The sequence below is a fragment of the Rattus rattus genome, chromosome 10 (assembly GCF_011064425.1).
Source record: "Rattus rattus isolate New Zealand chromosome 10, Rrattus_CSIRO_v1, whole genome shotgun sequence".
NCBI classification, from domain to species: Eukaryota; Metazoa; Chordata; class Mammalia; order Rodentia; family Muridae; genus Rattus; species Rattus rattus.
This window is the reverse complement of record NC_046163.1, coordinates 22364312-22384798: the sequence shown is the minus strand read 5'-3', so window position 1 is coordinate 22384798 and position 20487 is coordinate 22364312. Positions and strand designations below refer to the sequence as shown.

Sequence of the window (20487 nt, the reverse complement as noted above, 5' to 3'; positions counted from 1 at the left end):
GTCATCTCTTTCTTGTTCATTAGTTTCAGATTGCAAAAATACCTTGACTGAAAACCAGGCTAATCAACCCAGCTCTGAAAATTTGTAATACTTTAAGGGTGCTGGTATTGTCTGTTTTTTGTTTGAGCATTTGAAACTAGATGCTGTATTATCAGTAGTAGAAATTTTGCTTAAAGTATTATATCTCATTTTCATTATATCTCCTGTGTCATAGGATGCTGTACCTTTTTATTAAAACATGAAAGAAAATCTAATATGTATAAATTGTGTTAATTACTTTGAATAAGTAGTGTTTTGTAGTAAAAGAAAACTTTTGAGTGATAGAGTAGGGAATCTTGTCTTAAAGGTTGTTGATACATGTTGCTTTAGAAAAAAAATGAGTTACGTGTTCAGGAGGAATATATCCAGCAAATAAATTTTACAACGAATCAAAAATGGCAATGTTTGTTGGTAGTTGTTTAAAATGGATAAGTACTATTAATAATGATGGGACACTGGCACATCATTTTTCCCTTGATAATATTGGAGTTTATGATTTTTTCAAAAAATTTTACATATTATGACCTATTAAACTGTCATTCAGTAGAATTGAAACTACACATTTTACACATTTTACACATTGCTAAACTTTTTACTTATTTAATGGTCATTATATGTAAGCACTGTGTCAGGTGCTGTTTGATTTAGCATTTATAAAAATAAATTGAACATAAATGACTCTCTGTCTCTCTTCCTCTCCCTGTCTTTGTTCTTCTCTCTGTCTCTGTTCTTCTCCCCCTCTCTCCCTCTCCTTCCCTCCCTCCCTCCCTATCCCCCCTTTCTCTGTATGCATGGATGTGTACAATGATATTGAGTATGTATATTTTGTTATAAAATTAAATATCAGTAAACATCAGTTAAACATCAACATTAATCTTTCAGACTCAGCATATTGTAGGAATAAGAAACATGGTTTGGGCCTAGAATCTGCACCTCAGTATATTGGAGAAAAACAGTACCTCAAAAGAATGGAAAGTAAAAGTAATTGACTAAATCAGTAATGGACACAATTGTCAGAAAGAGCATTACATGGAAAGGTGAAAGGAAGCTCTGATGGTATAAATGTGAATACCACCATTCTACTCTTCAGAAAGGCAGTTAGCCACCTGAGCATTCGGTTTATACTTTAAGGAATACAGCTGATAAAGTATTGACCTAAAAAGCTCACATACGTTAGTCTACTCTGTGCTTCCACAGACTCAAGCCTGAGGATTTTGTTGTCTTTCACAATAGGAAAACAGAAAATGTTCTATTGAGAAATTTCAGATTAAAAAAATGACAATATGGTTCATTCATTTTTGTAATGACTTTGAACTTCAAGTGGGATACATGGTGATTTTCCTGTTCTTGCATCCCAAGAGACTTCAATCTCATATTTTGAAAGGGATTTTGGCTACATTAGATCATAAGAAGATAAATTTAGAATGTTATTAGTTTTTGTTGGGAGTGATATCAAAGCAAAAGTGGCTGGCCATGAAAAGAAAATTAAGGAAGTATTTTTAATAAGAGGGTAATGTGAGAAACTTGATAAGTGAATGGCAATTCTGAGTCACATATGTTCTCTGCAGTGCATAATAGGTGATTTATTTTAATGTCCTAAGCGGACTTTTCCTTTGCTACTCTCCTCTCAATAAGAAGCATTGATTGGAGTTAACATAACTCATTCTGGTCCCATGTGTTCAAGACTCTTCCCCACTTTTTCTTCTGTTAGTTTGAGTGTATCTAGTTTGATGTGGAGGTCCTTGATCCACTTGGACTTAAGCTTTCTACATGGTGATAAGAATGGATCAATTTGCATTCTTCTACATGCTGACCTCCAGTTGCACCAGCACCATTTGTTGAAAATGCTGTCTTATTTCCATTGGTTTTAGCTCCTTTGTCAAAGATCAAGTAACAATAGGTGTGTGGGTTCATTTTGGGGTCTTCAATTCTATTCCATTGATCTACCTGCCTGTCTCTATATCAACGCCATACACTTATTTTTATCTTTATTGCTCTGTAATACTGCTTGAGGTCAGGGCTAGTGATTCCCCCAGTAGTTTTTATTGTTGAGTATAGATTTTGCTATCCTGCATTTTTTGTTATTTCAAATGAATTTGTAAATTGCTCTTCCTAAATCTTTGAAAAAATGAGTTAGAATTTTGATAGGTATTGCATTGAATCTAAAGTTTGCTTTCAGCCAAACGGCCATTTTTACTATATTAATCCTGCAATCCATAAGTATGGGAGATCTTTCCATCTTCTGAGATCTTCTATTTCTTTCTTCAGAGACTTAAAGTTCTTGTCATACAGATCTTTACTTACATGGCTAGAGTCATACCAAGGTATTTTATATTATTTGTGACCATTGTAAAGGGTGTCTCTTCCCTAATTTCTTTCTCAACCCATTTATCCTTTGAGTGGAGGAAGGCTTCTGATTTGTTTGAGTTAATTTTTTATCCAGTCACTTTGCTGAAGTTGTTTATCAGGTTTAAGAGTTCTCTAGGGGAATTTTTGGGGTCACTTAATTATACTATCCCATCATCTGCAAATAGTGAGATTTTGTTTCTTCCTTTCCAAATTGTATCCCTTTGACCTTTCTTTGTTGTCTAATTGCTCTGGCCAGAATTCTGAGTAAGATGTTGAATAGGTAGGGTGTGGGTGGGCAGCCTTGTCTAGTCCCTGATTTTAGTGGGATTGATTAAAGTTTCTCTCCATTTAGTTTGATGTTGCCTACTGGTTTGCTGTGTATTGCTTTTACTATGTTTAGGTATGGGTCTTGAAATCCTCATCTTTCCAAGACTTTTATCATGAAGGGGTATTGTATTTTGTCAAATTAGATGATCGATGATCATGTTTTTTTGTTTTTTTTGTTTTTTTTTAGAGTTTGTTTATATAGTGAATTAGGTTGACGGATTTCCGTATATTGAGACATCCCTGCATCCCTGGGAGCAGAAGATCATCATTAACAAGGATGGAGGAGCCAAGAGACACAGGTTAACTGGTACAGTTCTAGTTCTTATAGTTTTACTATCCTACCATAAAAGACCATATTAGTACAAAGTAGTCAAAGGCTTCAGTTAACTCAGCCTCCTAGAATTCTGATGGGAATGTAAGACCATGGCAACTTATAAGGCTTAACATCTTGATGATAAATGCATATATTATTATATGCCAGAAAACAATCTGCTGTTCTCCTCATAGATACAACTGGCTGTGCAAACTTTCAAATCGTGGCTTTATCTTGTCATATTCTGCAAATACAGAACTTATCTCTAGTCCTTTGCACATTTATCACTAAGGGGAGCATAATTATCTAGTTATGTAGTTTGTGAACATAAAACCATGAGCTAAAGCCCATTTTCTAATGTATAGTAAGGATAGTAAGGATTAAAAGCACACAAATTTCCTATTTCTTTGATTTCTGAACTTTCTAAAAGTACAGACAGGCAAAATAAGAATAAATAAAGATGTCAAACCCAATAGAATAATGTGTAAGGGTGCATAAAAGTACATGGAAATACAATTGTGGTTTATTGCTTAACTTTGATTCAGGTAGTAATTATACTATCAAAATCAAAATCATTTTACACTGAGTAAAATTAAAAGCAACTTTTAGGAGGAAGTAGTTTTTTATTTTTATTTGACATTTTTTGTTTACATTTCAAATATTATCCATTTTTCCCCAACCAATAATCCCCACCTACCTGCCTCCCTGCCCTGACATTCCCCCTACATGGGGGGATCCAGTCTTGGTAGGATCAAAGGCTTCTTCTCCCTTTGGAGCACTACAAGGCCATCCTCTGCTACACATGCAGCTGGAGCTATGGGTCTGTCCATGTGTACTCTTTGGTGCTCTGGTTGATTGATATTGTTGTTCTTATGGGGTTGCAAACCCCTTAAGTTCCTTTAATCCTTTCTCTAACTCCTCCAATGGGGAACCTGTTCTCAGTTGAATGGTAGGCTGCAATAATTCGCCTCTGTGTTTGTCATGCTCTGGCAGAGTCTTTTAGGAGACAGCTTTATCAGGCTCCTGTCAGCATACACTTCTTGGCATCAGCAACATTGTCTAAGTTTGGTGGCTGCATGTGTATGGACTGGGTCCACAGGTGGGGCAGAATCTGAGTGGCCATTCCCTCAGTCTCTGCTCTAAACTTTGTCTCTGTATCTCCTCCTATGAATAGTTTTCCCCTTTTAAGAAGGACTAAAGCATTTGTGCTTTGTTCGTCCTTCTTCTTGAGCTTCATATGGTCTGTGGATTGTGTCATTGGGTACTTCAAACTTTTGGGCTAATATCCACTTAACAGTGAGTGGATACTATGTGTGTTGTTTTGTGATTGGGTTACCTCACTCAGGATGATGTTTCCAGTTCAATCAATTTGTCTATGAATTTCATGAACTCATTGCTTTTAATAGCTGAGTAGTACTCCATTGTGTTGATGTACCATATTTTCTGTATCCATTCCTCTGTTGAAGGGCATCTGGGTTCTTTCCACCTTCTGGTTATTATAAATAAGGCTGCTACAAATATAATAGAGCATGTGTCCTTGTTTGATGTTGGAGCATCTTTTGCATATATCCCCAGGAGTGGTATAACTGGGTCCTCAGATAGAACTATGTCCAATTTTCTCAGGAATCTCCAGACTGATTTCCAGAGTGGTTGTACCAGCTTGCAATCCCAGCAACAATGGGCTGTTCCTCTTTCTCCACTTCCTTCCCAGCATCTGTTGAAACCTTTGCTTTTGATCCTAGTCATTCTGACTGGTGTGAGGTGGAATCTCAGGGTTGTTATGATTTTCATTTCCCTGATGACAAAAGATGTTGAACATTTCTTTAGGTGCTTTTCAACCATTTGATGTTCCACAGTTGAGAAATCTTTGTTTAGCTGTGTACCCTATTGTTAATAGGGCTATTTGATTCTCTGAAGTCTAAGTTCTTGAGTTCTTTGTACATATTTGATATTAGCCCTCTATCAGGTGTAGGATTGGGAAAGATCTTTTCCCAATCAGTTGGTTGCCATTTTGGCCTAATTACAGTGTCCTTTGCCTTATAGAAGGTTGCAATTTTATGAGGTCCCATTTGGTCATGAAATTTTCCCCAGTGTCCATGTATTCGAGGCTCTTCCCCACTTTTCCTTTTATTAGTTTGAGTTCATATGGTTTTATGTGGAGGTCCTTGATCCACTTAGACTTGAGTTTTGTATAGGGCAATAAGATTGCATCGACATGCTGCTCTCCAGTTGAACCAGCACCATTTGTTGAAAATGCTTCCTTTTTTTCCACTGGATGGTTTTACTCCCTTTGTCTAAGTTCAAGTGACCATAGGTATGTGGGTTCATCTTTGGGTCCTCAATTCTATTCCATTGATCTACCTGCCTGTCTCTGTACCAATAACCAAACAGTTGATGTATAGAATCTTTTAGATTTTTTCAAAACATGAAAAATTTTCATTTTTTTCTAGAAAGTATATTTAAAGAGAAATACTTTGCTTATTAAAAACATAGATCTCTTATATTCCCATTAAACTGCTATTATTAGGACAATAATTTGCTGAATAAATAATAGACTTAAAATTTACTACCCATATGCATTTTTATTCAAATTATTTCCAATGATAGTTGTTATTAATTTGATATCTGCACTCTGTGCCTGATACAGTTACACTTCTGCATCATCATACTTTGAATCCTATGCTAGTGTCTTTTGCAATGTGGATAAATCATCTAATGTAAACTTTGTAAGTTTATATTGTCATGTTGTAGTTTTCTCCTAGTTCATTTTTTCCATGTGAAACATATTAGTATTTTATTTTGCTAATTTCTTTTGTCATTAATTGTGCGTTGTTATTTTCTATTTATTTTTCATATCAAATTTTATTTATTTTCTACCACATCACTTCTAAAAGAGGTATAGAACTGACATACACATTGTACTAATTTTGGATTTAGATTTTTCTATATTTGGAATATTTCATAGTTATTTTTATCAATAATTCTAAAAATCATGCTAAGTTATTTTGTATTTTATAATAATCTCTTATTTTTATTTCCTTTTTCTAATAATTATTCAATCAACCAGATTTATAATTGATCTATTTTTCTTCTAATATTTGAGATAGTCTATATTTACTTTCTTTCATTTTTTAGGGACTACGAAAGTTATAATCTCTTTATAGTGGTTGATGTCTACATAGCAAATGTTTTTATTTATGTTTATATGCATGAATTTATGTATATAGGAGATGTATGTATACATAAATGTATATATATATGCTTTAATTAGGTAAAATAAAACTTTCAGTAGTTGTAACCAGCTTTCTATCTGATTTGTTCATCTTTGCTTTTCATACTATCATAAATTTTGGAGTATCTTTTCATATATTCAAGAAAATAAATTTAAATTACAGTTTTATTAAAAAGTAATATATTTTTTAGCTTCTATTTCCATTATCTTTTCAAATTTCTTTTTACTTGCTTGAATATATTGTTCCATTAAAAATGTTAAGTCAGAACCTCTTGTGATTATCTGCAACTGATTCTTTCAGCTGCTTGTTGTGTCTTTCAGAGGGCAGTCATGAGAGGACCCTATTTGTGAGCACACCATAGCATCAGCAGTAGTGTCAGACCTTGGAGCCTCTCCTTGAGCTGGATTCCAATTTAGGCCTGTCACTGAAAGAGTCAGATGCAGATATTTACACCCAACCAATGGAAGAAGGCAGTGACCCCTGTGGTTGAATTAGGTTGAAAACCTGGAAGAAGCTGAGGAGAGAGACCCTAGAGAAAGACCAGTAGTCTCAACTAACCTGGACCCCTGAGATCTCTCAGAAACTGAGCAACCAACCAGGCAACATACACCAGCTGATATGAGGCCCTTGACACATATACAACAGAGGACTGATGGGTCTGGACCCAGTCAGAGGAGATGCACTTAATCCTCAAGGACCTCAGGGAGTGGAGAGGTCTAGTAGGGTGGTGGTAGGGTTATGCGGGTGTGGACGTCCTCTTGGAGACCAAGGGTGGGGAGGAGGTGTGGGACGTGGAACAGTCAGATGATGAACCAAGAGAGGAATAAAGTCTGGACTGTAAGATTAAATCATCATCATTATCCTCGTCATTGTCCTCATCGCCATCGTTGCATCATCATCATCTTCGTATTCGTAGTCTTTGTCGTCATTGTCATCATCGTAGTCATCATCGAACTTCTTATGAGTTTGACCACATCAGTTTGACCTGAACACACAGTCCCATTGTCTAAAGACTTGTAACTTAACTTTTCTGTACTGTTTTCAAAAAATCGAATAAGATGGGTGTACTGTTTCATTCCATATCTCGTGGCCAAATGAGGTCTGTGCTTTGATTGGAGTCTGTTCTTATCTGCTTTCTTCTCTGGAGTACGCGATTCTTTTTTCCTACAGTGGCAGCATGTTAAACTTTAATGATTCATTTCTAACTTGCTCAATCTGTGGAAGTATCTTGCTCTTATAACTTTATTAATTTTTTAGAACATTCTACTTTGTTCATTTTGTTTTTATTTGATCTCTGTTGCGATTTGTCTTCAATTCTAGAAATTCTGTATCAATTTGTTCAATTTTAGTCATTCATTTTAAATATATATATGACCCTTTCCTCTACAATATTTGTCACATATACCTTTCAACATGAAATTCTAATATACAATAATGCACATATTCTCATCTTTCCTTCTTAATTTTTCATGGTTCCTCTTCAAATAAATATGGGAATCATATTTTGAGAATTGTGGTTTAGTAACTTGCTTGAGATATATATTATTTCCACGTGTCCAAGTGTTACTTTGTATGTGTGTTTGTTTGTGTGTGTGTGTGTGTGTTAGAGAAAGAGAGAGAGAAAGAGAGAGAGAGAGAGAGAGAGAGAGAGAGAGATTATACATGACATGAATATTCACTGAACTGACTGAAACTTATCATTGTATTTAATGTATTTTGATATTAATAACTTTTTGGATCCCTAACATTTCTAATTTTACCTAGTTATCCTTTATTCATGCATTATATATTTTCATCTTCATAATGTTTTTATTTATTTGAACTTATCATTAGATTATACAACTTCTGGTTCACATATAATTTTTAACTTACATTTTTCTTCACAAAGCTACTTGGTCAATTTTATTTCATATTTCCTTTGAAACATATAAAACCTACTTAGCATTTTTATCCCTTGCAATTTTGTCTGATTTGGGTAAGAGTACATCAGAGTCTGAAGCATTCTGGGAGAATTAGTTCTGTGTGCTGGAGTTCCCCTTCCATTATAGATATTGTCTATAATCTGAAGTAACACACTCTATCCTAGAACAAGAAATGGGGGATAGCTCTTCAAAATGGTGAGATCACTGTGCTAGAGCATCTTTCCCTGTGATTGGATTCAGAGTCTACACAAGAATTATCCTGAGTGACATTTGAGTACAACAAATACCTTATTGAATTCTTAAATTCCTTTGCAATTTTTTTATTTTGGGGATTTTCATCTCTTCTCTATTTTCAATTACACACATGAATTTTGCATCTTTAGTTCATGTAGGGAAACCTGTAAAGCATCATTTCATTTCTAGTATTTAACAAGCAAATGCCATTCAATAACTTAAACCAAAATTTTCCATTGCTACTGAAATAGTAATTTAATAATAAAGCCATAATCAGGTGAAATGATTAGGAATTCTTTCTAGTTATGAATTATTATTTTCATAACAAATAAATCTAATTTAAGTACCATAAAGCAGTATATTGCAATTCATCTTATTCAGAGAGGAGCACTTGAAGCTCCTTTTCAGCCACTTATATTTCCTTATGGTAATGCTGATTTTTTTCATCATTATGTGACCAGAAAGAGCATTATATTTAATTACCACTGTGTGAGTCTCTGATGTTATTATAAAGGAATAATAAATATTTGGTCATAATGAAAACTGTGTCAAGCAATGGTTTCGTAATCAATATTTTTGTTAGTGATTTACTTAGCATGTCACAGGTAGTATAGGAAAAACATATTAATCATTTTTTAATTTCTGTATCAGCTATTCTTTCATATGGGATACATAAAGATATTTACAAATAATAGAGTTCAATTCTACTATAGATAGAGTATAATCAATTTTATTATCAATATCTAGTATAATAATAAATAATTTTAGATGATATCACATTCTTGTGTAGCATGAGTTGGGTTTCTTCAGTATATGAACATTTATACTGTAATAGATGATAAGGAGGGTGTGCTCAGGGGGAAATTTGATAGGTTTATTTCCTGAATGCACAAGGGCTACTTGGCACTTAAAAATTTAAACTAGAAGACTTACTGGTGTTCCCTTGCCTTCAGGATGCTGTAAGAGAAACCAGTCTAATCATTAGTCTTTTCCCACTTGATATCCAGAGGGTTATATCATCACACCAACACTATAAAGTAGGGAAAATAATACACTACTTTCTTTGCAGGAGCATAAATCCCAAGATATCTGAAAGTTCTACTTTCTCCAGTCAAAAGTTGAATTGGTGAAAATTTACTTAATTCAAGACTTTATATATAAAATTACAGAACCTAATATTAATCTTGAGTGTCATTTTGATTATTCTTTCACTCCTATTCATAATGAAAAGATCAGAGGAAGATATTTTGAAACATTGAAGAGATTGATTAGCTCAACAAAATGAATCCACACATCATACATATAACATACACACGCACACACGCACACACACACACAAACACAAACACACAAATGACAATATTGTTTTATAGAATGATGAAAACAAAAACATTTCCTAGATTAAGGAAGAGCATATATTGATGTATCTGGATTTTTTTCATATTACTTGCTTTGGTTGCTTTGAAATGCATAATATTTGATCAACACAGGAAACCTGTTTCATTGTCCATGTTTATATAAGAGAAATATTTTGATCTTAGTCTGTAGCTTAGAAATGTGCATAAAGATCAGAATTGTTTGTGGGGAGAGAATCTAGTTAAATAAAAAATGTTTGTAATAGATTTATCATTTAAGTAAGTCAACAAAAACACTTTAGTACATTCTCCAAAGCTTTGTTTGTGTAATATGGACTTGTAAAAATGTAATAACTAATGTTTGCATGCTTATGATGACTATGATATTATAACAACTATTTTGTCCTGAACCTGTGAGTTACATCACAGCTGTATCATTCCTATAATCTGATGGGGGAATATGGATTTTTCTGGAATAGCTAAACTGAAATAAAAATATAAAGATATTCACAGAATTTTTGTGTTTTCAATTTTATTAAATCTGTTGTGTGTTTTTCTAAAAGTCTAAGTTCTGTTTATTTAATGGACAGTGCATGGGTCATGTCAGAAATCTTTCTTTTCATCAGATGTATGAGCCCTGTTCATAAACTTTGGTTTTTGAGGTTGAACACGGATATTCACTCCATCAAGAATATGATGTTCTTGTTGTAGTGCATTCTGAACTTCTTCCTCTGAAGAAAACTGAACCCAATCCATGCCTCTGTGAAAGCCAGTCTCTTTGTCAAAAGGTACAGTACACCTTCTTACAGGGTCAAACTGAACAAAATGTTCTCTCAGTACACTCAATGTAGCAGTCTAAGGAATTTTTCTGATAAACACAATAGGCTGAAGAGTACTGGAACACAATGCCATTAGTTCTTTATAGCAGAGGCTGCCATGTTAAAACTCAAGTCTGTTATCCTTAACGACAGTCTAGAACTTATTATCATAGATGCAGAACAGATATTATGTATAAAAACTTCAGAAGGAGTTTCCAGTGCTTATTTGAGACTTAGGAAGAGAAACACTCAGGGAAGCACAAAAGCTACATTGATTCTTAAGATAGAGAAGTACTGCTTCTCTGTAGTACATAAAATCTCTTTTTGGATGACAAAAAGCTACAAATTTTTCACTCCATTAGTACACCTTCATTTATTATGTCAATCAACTGTTTGTGTTTTAAAACCAAGTTCATGAGAACAATAAATAGCTAGAATATGTTACATTTATTCTTCGTTATCAACTTGACTAAGTATGAAATTAATTAAAATCACAATTGTGTAGGCACAATTGTGAAGGATTTTTAGTTGATTGGAACATATGATGTAGAAAGACCAATCTAAGTACAGGTAACTCCATGTCAGAAGATCCACCCTAATTCTGAATTAGACCTTCTCATGGCATCTTAGATAAAGGACAAAGAAGAAGTCCTAAGTCCTACCTAAGTCTTCCTCTTACCACCAGTTCCATTCCTATCTTTTCCCACCAAATATTGTGAATGTTTTCCCCATTTCTTCCTCTTGCTATATTTATTTTTTGTTTGTTTTTGTTTTGTTTTGCTTTTTTCTTTTTTTTTTTATTTTTTTTTTATTATTAACTTGAGTATTTCTTATATACATTTGAATGTTATTCCCTTTCCGGTTTCGGGCAAACATCCCCTCCCCCTCCCCCTTCCTTATGGGTGTTCCCTCCCAACCCTCCCCCCATTGCTGCCCTCTCCCCAACAGTCTAGTTCACTAGGGGTTCAGTCTTAGCAGGACCCAGGGCTTCCCCCTTCCACTGGTGCTCTTACTAGGATATTCATTGCAACCCTCGAGGTCAGAGTCCAGGGTCAGTCCATGTATAGTCTTTGGGTAGTGGCTTAGTCCCTGGAAGCTCTGGTTGGTTGGCATTGCTGTACATATGGGGTCTCGAGCTCCTTCAAGCTCTTCCAGTTCTTTCTCTGATTCCTTCAACAGGGGTCCCGTTCTCAGTTCAGTGGTTTCCTGCTGGCATACGCCTCTGTATTTGCTGTATTCTGGCTGTGTCTCTCATGAGCGATCTGCACTCACATTTTGATCATCCGTCTTGAGTTTCATTTGTTCTAGGCATCTAGGGTAACTCAAGCATTTGGGCTAATAGCCACTTATCAATGAGTACATACCATGTATGTCTTTCTGTGATTGGGTTAGCTCACTCAGGATGATATTTTCCAGTTCCAACCATTTGCCTACGAATTTCATAAAGTCATTGTTTTTGATAGCTGAGTAATATTCCATTGTGTAGATGTACCACATTTTCTGTATCCATTCCTCTGTTGAAGGGCATCTGGGTTCTTTCCAGCTTCTGGCTATTATAAATAAGGCTGCGATGATCATAGTGGAGCACGTGTCTTTTTTATATGTTGGGGCATCTTTTGGGTATATGCCCAGGAGAGGTATAGCTGTATCCTCAGGCAGTTCAATGTCCAATTTTCTGAGGAACCTCCAGACTGATTTCCAGAATGGTTGTAGCAGTCTGCAACCCCACCAACAATGGAGGAGTGTTCCCCTTTCTCCACATCCTCGCCAGCATTTGCTGTCACCTGAGTTTTTGATCTTAGCCATTCTCACTGGTGTGAGGTGAAATCTCAGGGTTGTTTTGATTTGCATTTCCCTTATGACTAACGATGTTGAACATTTCTTTAGGTGTTTCTCAGCCATTGGCATTCCTCAGCTGTGAATTCTCTGTTTAGCTCTGAACCCCATTTTTAATAGGGTTATTTGTCTCCTTGCTGTCTAACTTCTTCAGTTCTTTGTATATTTTGGATATAAGCCCTCTATCTGTTGTAGGATTGGTAAAGATCTTTTCCCAATCTGTTGGTTGCCATTTGTCCTAAACCACAGTGTCCTTTGCCTTTACAGAAGCTTTGCAGTTTTATGAGATCCCATTTGTCGATTCTTGATCTTAGAGCATAAGCCATTGGTGTTTTGTTCAGGAAATTTTTTCCAGTGCCCAAGTGTTCCAGATGCTTCCCTAGTTTTTCTTCTATTAGTTTGAGTGTGTCTGGTTTGATGTGGAGGTCCTTGATCCACTTGGACTTAAGCTTTGTACAGGGTGATAAGCATGGATCGATCTGCATTCTTCTACATGTTGACCTCCAGTTGAACCAGCACCATTTGCTGAAAATGCTATCTTTTTTCCATTGGATGGATTTGGCTCCTTCTTATTTACACTTCAAATGTTATTCCCTTTCCCAGTTTCCTGTCCATAACTCCCCAACCTCTCCCCGTTCCCTTCTATAAGGATGTTCCCCTCCTCATCAACTTCCCCTCACCACCACCCCCTGAAAAGCCCCTACACTAGGTGTCCAACCTTGGTAGGACCAAGGGCTTCTCCTTCTATTAGTTGTCAGCAAGGCCATCCTCTGCTACATATACAGATAGAGCCATGGGTCAGTCCAAGTATAGTCTATGGTTTAGTATAGTGGTTTAGTCCCTGGAAGCTATGGTTGATTGGCATTGTTGTACTTATGGGGATGTAAGCCCCTTCAGCTCTTTCAGTCCTTTCTCTAATTCCTCCAACGGGGTCCTGTTCTCAGATCAGTGGTTTGCTGCTAGCATTTACCTCTGTATTTGACATGTTCTGGCTGTGTCTCTCAGGAGAGATCTATATATGGTTCTTGTCATCATGCATAGCTTTTTTTTGTCTGCTTGCCTAACATGCATTAAAGTTTACTTCTGTAGAATTTCTGAATGTATTTAAGAGCAGCTGAGACATCCGGTTCTTAGACTAACAAACTTTAGTCAGTAGGTAGATATCCATTCTCATACTAGTTAGACTACACTACTTGGCCTGTACACCACTCTAACAGATTTATTGATTATTATTATTTATGATATACAAAGTATATTTTATATGATCATGTTTTTTTCTCTAGAGTACTCTGAGTAATATCAAGTTTAAATATTTTTCTCTAGAGAAAAGAGCTTGAAATCTTGAGGTCTGTATTGACTTTATTTAAATAGTTCAGGAACTTGAACAAAAAGGTAGATAGTATCAAGGAATACAAGGAAATAAATAATTAATATTTTAATGATAAACTGATAAAATATAATTTTAGAAAATGTTATTACTTCCTTGATTATAACAAGAATGTATTTAAACATATTTACCACTCTTTTACTTAAGTTATCCTCTTACCACTTGTTTCATTCCTGTATCTTTTTCCACCTAATATTGGTAATTCCCCCACCACTTTCTTCTTCTTTCTCTATTTAGACCTGTTTCTTTGGCCAAATAGTCTCAAAAAAAATAAGGCTTGTCTCTTTGTGTAGTCAAAACACCAGAGGATACCTCATCGAAGAAAAGTAACTCTCCATCTCCTCACAACTATTGAAAGCCAATAGCTCTTCAGTTAATGGTGGAAGTTCATATCTCCCTTCCCTTTCTATACTAGGAAGTTATATGACTGGAACCTGAACAGGACATGTAATTTCACATCTGTTGTGAGTTCATATATGTGCCTGTTCTATTGTGTCTGTAAAGCACTGTTTCTTTGATATTATCTGCTGCCTCTTGTCCTCACAATGTTTTCACCCCATATGCTTCAAATATTCCTGAATTTTGTTAGGAAGAGTGTGAAATGAATATTTCATTTAGGATTTATAACTGAAGTCTTTTATTTTCTGCATTATAGCCATTTGTGGATCTCTGTGTTGATTGTTATATATTGCAAGATAAAGCTTCTCTGATGAGAGTTGAGGTTTCCACTTATGAGTATAACAAGTCATTAGAAATCATTTAAATTTTATGTCTGCTTAACAAAGCAGTAGTATTGGATTTTCCCTCAGAGTCTATGACCAATTTCCCCACAAGTTGTTGGCACTATTGATAACTACAGATGTGCTGCAAAACCCTAAAGCAGGCCATGAATCTAATCATGAAGTTGTTGCTTACTCACATACATTCTTAAAGCTCTTGCACCAGTATCAGACTAACCATTGCAATACCTGACAGATTTTATAGCTTCAGAAGACTGATGGCTTCTTACTTTCCTCCCCTACTTGTATGTATATATATCTTCCAGCATCATGAATATTAGCCAGTGGGCAAAATGTTACAGCCTAGTGCCAACTTGATTTTTCTATGTCCTGTGCTGCAATATTTAGTGTCTTAAACAATAGTGTCTTACCATCATGATCTGGAAGGTAGCTGAGAGTATTGGCAATAATCTCTAATGCTGAGGGCTAAGAAAAGTTAATGAGACTCTCTCAAGGCTTTTTTAGGACAGGGGATTTTCTTGTTTGTCATTTGTGTCTATCTGGAATATTTTCTTTCTGTGATAGGATAATGTGCACATGTATATATTTTATGAGGCATCCACCATAGTAGGTTTCCATATTGCTTTAAAAGTAGATTTTAATGATGTTTACTCTCTCCAAATTTACTCCTTTACTGTCTCAATTCCTTACCCCAGTTTACTTTTAATGGAGCATGATGTCCATAAAAATTGTCACAGTAAGAGCAAAGCTAATGAAAGTACTTCAACACAAATTTTAAGCAGAGCATGAGTTATGCTTTGAATTCTCAACCCACTCTTCAAAATACAAAGACAATAAAAATATCATATTATCTGAATCAAACAATAAAATATTAAATGGTGACTACAAGGTGGGCGGGACACCACAAATTAGAAGAACATGCTCTGCTTGCTTGGAGCTCTTCTTAGTTATATCTCTAATACCCTCCCCAGAAAAAAATAGTAATGGCAAAAATAGTAGAAATATGATGAGAAAAAATTACATGTTGTGTCATATAAGTAACTGCTATAATGCTTTCATAAATAATGCAAATGTTAATCCTTTCATACTGTTTGACTTTGACTGGATAACTTTACTGACTGTGCTGTTTTCCCAAGAACATAATGAAGATGCAGCCATTTGTTTTTCTAAAAAAATCTTTCTATTAGAATAATTTCATTTTAAATGTGCATTTATCAGCACTGTATACAACATAATTATGTCCATACAATTATGAAAAGACATTAAGTAGCCACAAAACTGTGTAAAAAATAATGACATACAAGTTTGCTTATAATAGGACATCAAGTGAAGAGGAGTTATGTAAAATAATGAAGTTATATAAAGACACAATCACAATTTAATGATTCCATAAATAAAAGCAACAACATAACAGAGAATGCCTTTAAAAAGCATTATTTTTAGAAGTGAAGACAAAGAAAATTGCTTTGGTTCTTGAGTTCATGACTTATTGTTTTTCTTAAAGAGTATTATAATTGCTGTAGATATTATTTTCATTTTATGTATTAAACCACCCACTCTATTATTGCTAAATAATGAAGAGCTATAAAGAAATAAAAACAAAAGTCACAGAGTAAGATTTAACAAATTAGTAGGAGTATATAAGGAAGTAACTATGGCATTAGAAGTTACAGCAGTATCACTTAGGGAACATGGACACATGGACACACATTACACAGTGGCAGATGCTTAAGCATGAAACGATATTAGACAAGTACCTCAGAAAAGTAACGTGTAATGAAATTTGTAAAGTCCAGAGTGTGCTTTGATCCAAAATGTCATCTTCTCTTTCCTCAGCCTTTCTTGTCAACCTAGCTCAACCATAAAATGAATATTTATTTTGCTTGTTTACAGTATTTTCTAATAATAATAAACCTTCTGTTTTACTATATCAGCTCTTACTTAAATACCCTGCAAGTAATTATCGCTCAGATTTCTCTGCTATCCTGGGCTGTTTGGTAATCACTTTTAGCATCGGCAATAGTGTCTGGGTTTGGTGTCAGCAGATGGGTTGGATCCCTAGATGGGGGGACAACCAGAACCCCTAAATCTCCCAGGGACTAAACCACTAACCAAAGAGTACAGAGGGGGTACCCATGGCTCTAGCTGTACATGTAGCAGAGATTGCCTTAACTGGAATCACTGGAAAGTCAGTCCCTTGATCCTGGGGAGGGTTGAAGACACAGGATAGGGGAACATTAGGCTGTTGAGGCAGAGTGGGTAGGCCAATGGGGGAGCACCCTCACAAAGGCAGGGGGAGGAAGGAGGTTATAGGGGGCTTGTGGAGGGAAAACTGGGAAAGGGGATAAGATTTGAAATGTAAATAAATAAAATGACCGATAAAAAAAGCATTAAAAGCATGCTCTTAAATGTTATTGGAGCCTAGAGACAGTATAATTATTACCATTTCCTTTTAAATATAATGTGTGTTCTCATTCGTATAATAAGTATTAGGAAAAGAGCAATGAGGCCATTCAGGGTACACAGAGAGGCCATGCCTAAGACAAAACAAGGAAATATAAGGTATTAGTTACAAAGTCTTTTTTATTATTATTTTAAAACTACGTGAACCCAAAGAAGTCATAAACTAAATTGAAACACTGATACCAAAGAGGACCATGTCTGCTTTCATACATAGTAGAATGCTTGTGGGAAAAGATCACTAGAGACAGAAATAAATAATGAATCATACAGAAGAACTTACATTCACCTATCTTAAAGAGTAAAATCTAAGCCTACATTCTAAATATCTATCCTTATATTCACAAATAAGTATAGTCCTTGACTCTGTCATAGAAACTTCTCCTTGCAAAGGAAGGGGACCTTTAACGAAAAGAAAAACCACTCAAAATGCAGATTTATGGAATCTAGTCCGAATAAATTCACCTACAAAATAACTACCTAACTGAAGGCTCAGTAAATATTGCAGAGTGGAAGGCAGAATTTTTTTTTTAATTGGCTATTTTTTATTTACATTTCAAATGATATCCCCTTTCCCAGTTTCCCATTCATAAGCTCCCTATCCCATCACCATCCCCCTTCTTCTGTAAGGATATTCACCCACCCTAACCACCCCCACTTTCTGCCTCTCTGCTTTGATATACCCCTACAGTGGGGTGTCCAGCCTCGGCAGGACCAAGGGCTTCGCCTCCCATTTGTGCCCAACAACGCAATCCTCTGCTACATACGTAGCTGGAGACATGGGTCTGTGCATGTGTAGTCTTTAGGTAGTGGCTTAGTGCCTGGGAGCTCTGGTTGGTTGGTATGTTGTTCTTATGTGGCAGCCTCTTCAGCTCCCTCAATTCTTTCTCTAACTCCTTCAATGGTGACCCTGTTCTCAATTCGATGGTTTGCTGCTAGCATTCGTCTCTGTATTTGTCAAGCTCTGAATGAGCCTCACAGGAGACAGCTATATCAGGCTCTTGTCAGCATGCACTTCTTGGCTTCATCAATATTGTCTAGTTTTGGGGCGTGTGTGTGTGTGTGTGTGTTTGTGTTTGTGTGTGTGTGTGTGTGTGTGTGTGTGTGTGTGAGTGTGTATGCCACATGTGGGGCAGACTCTGAATGGCGAAGTTTCTGAATGGCCTTTCCATTAGTCTCTGTTCCAAACTTTGTCTCAATATCTCCTCCTATGAATATTTTTATTCTCCGTTTTAAGAAGGACTTTGGTCATCCTTTTTGAGCTTCATGTTGTCTGTGGGTTGTATCTTGGGGAATTTGAACATTTGGTGTCAAATTATCCACTTATAAATGAGTGCATAAGGTGTTTTTTTTGTTGTTTTTTGTTTTTGTTTGTTTTGTGGTTGGGTTAGTTTGCTCAGGATATTTTCTAGTTCCATCCATTTGCCTATGAATTTCATTAAAAGTTATTGCTTTTAATAGCTGAACAGCATTCCATTGTGTGGATGTACCATATTTTCTGTAAACACTATTCTGTTGAAGGACATCTGGGTACTTTTCACCTTCTGGCTATTATAAATAATGCTATTATGAACATAGTGAAGCACGTGTCTTTGTTGCATGCTGGAGCATCTTTTGAGTATATGCCCAGGAGTGATATACATGGCTCATCATATAGTACTATGTCTAATTTTCTGAGGAACCTCCAGACTGATTTCCAAAGTGGTTGTACCAGTTTTCAATCCCACCAACAATGGAGAAGTGCTCCTCTTTTTCCACATCTTCAACAGCATCTCTTGTCACCTGTTTTTTATCTTAGCCATTCTGACTGGTGTGAGGCAGAATCTCAGGGTTGTTTTGACTTGCATTTCCATGATGATCAAGGATTTTGGGCATTTCTTTAGGTACTTCTCACCATTTGATACTCCTCAGATGAAAATTATTTATTTAGCACTGTACTCCATTTTAATAGGGTTATTTGGTTCTCTGGAGTCTAGCTACTTGAGTTCTTTGTATTTATTTGATATTAGCCCTCTATCAGATGTAGAGTTGATAAAGATCTTTTCCCAATCACTTGGTTGCCATTTTGTCATAATGACAGTGTCATTTTGCCTTATAGAAACTTTTCAGTTTTATGAAATCCCATTTGTCAAATCTTTCTCTTAAGTGTAAGCCATTGGTGTTTTGTTCAGGAAATTTTCCCCAGTGCCCATGTGTTCGAGGCTTTTCCCCACTTTTTGTTCTCTTAGTTTTATTACATCTGGTTTTGTGTGGAGCTCCTTGAAACACTTCAACTTAAGCTTTGTACAGGGACATAATAATTGGTAGATTTGCATTGTTCTATGTTTCGACCTCCAGTTGAACCAGCACCATTTGTTGAAAGTGCTATCTTTTTCCACTGGATGGTTTTCACTCCTTTGTCAAACATCAAGTGACCATAGGTGTGTGGTTTCAATTCTGGGTCTTCAATTCTCTTCCATTGATCTTCCTGCCTGTCTCTGTACCAATAACATACAGTTTTTTTTTGTTTTATCACTATTGCTCTGTAATATAGCTTGAGGTGATTCAATGAGAAGATATTTATTGTTGAGGATAGTTTTCGCTATCCTGTTTTTTTCTTTGCTTGTTTGTTTTTATTCCAAATGAATTCTCATATTGCTCTTTCCAATTCTATGAAGAAATGAGTTGGAATTTTGATGGTGATTGTACTGAATTTGTAGATTGCTTTTGGCAAGATAGCAATTTTTACAAAATAATAATCTAGCCAATTCATGAGCATAGGTGATCATTCCATCTTCTGAGATCTTCAATTTCTTTCTTCAGAGATTAGAAGTTATTGTCATATAGATCTTTCATTTGCTTGGTTAGAATCACACTGAGCTATTTCATGTTATTTGTGACTATTGTGAATGTTGTCGTTTCCCTATTATTTTCTCAACCTGTTTATTCTATGAGTAGAGGAAGGCTAATGGTTTGTTTGAGTTAATTTTATACCCAGCCACTTTGCTGAAGTTGTTTATCAGGCTTAGTAGTTCTCTGGTGGAACTTTTGGGATAACTTAAGTATGCTATCATATCATCTGCAAATAGGGATATTAGGACTTTATCTTTTCTAATTTTTATCGCTTTGACCTCCTTTCTTTGTCTGATTGCTCTGTCTAGGACTTGAAGTACTATATTGAATAAGTAAGGAGAGAGTGGGCAGCTTTGTCTAGCCCATGATTTTGGTGGGATTGCTACAAGTTTCTCTCCATTTAGTTTGATGCTGGCTACTGGTTTGCTCCATACTGCTTTTACTATGTTTAGGTATGGGCCTTGAATTCCTATTCTTTCCAAGACTTTTATCATGAAGGGGTGTTGAATTTTGTCAAATACTTTCTCAGCATCTTATGAGATATCATGTTGTTTTTCTTTTCTTTCAGTATGTTTACATAGTAGATTACATTGATGGATTTCCATATATTGAACCATTCCTGCATCCCTGGGATAAAGCTAA

General features: G+C 35.6%; 1 pseudogene; it reads right to left on the bottom strand.

Moving 5' to 3' along the window:
• Positions 1–10375: 10375 nt before the first annotated feature.
• Positions 10376–10710, bottom strand: LOC116911598 (annotated as a pseudogene).
• Positions 10711–20487: the final 9777 nt, after the last annotated feature.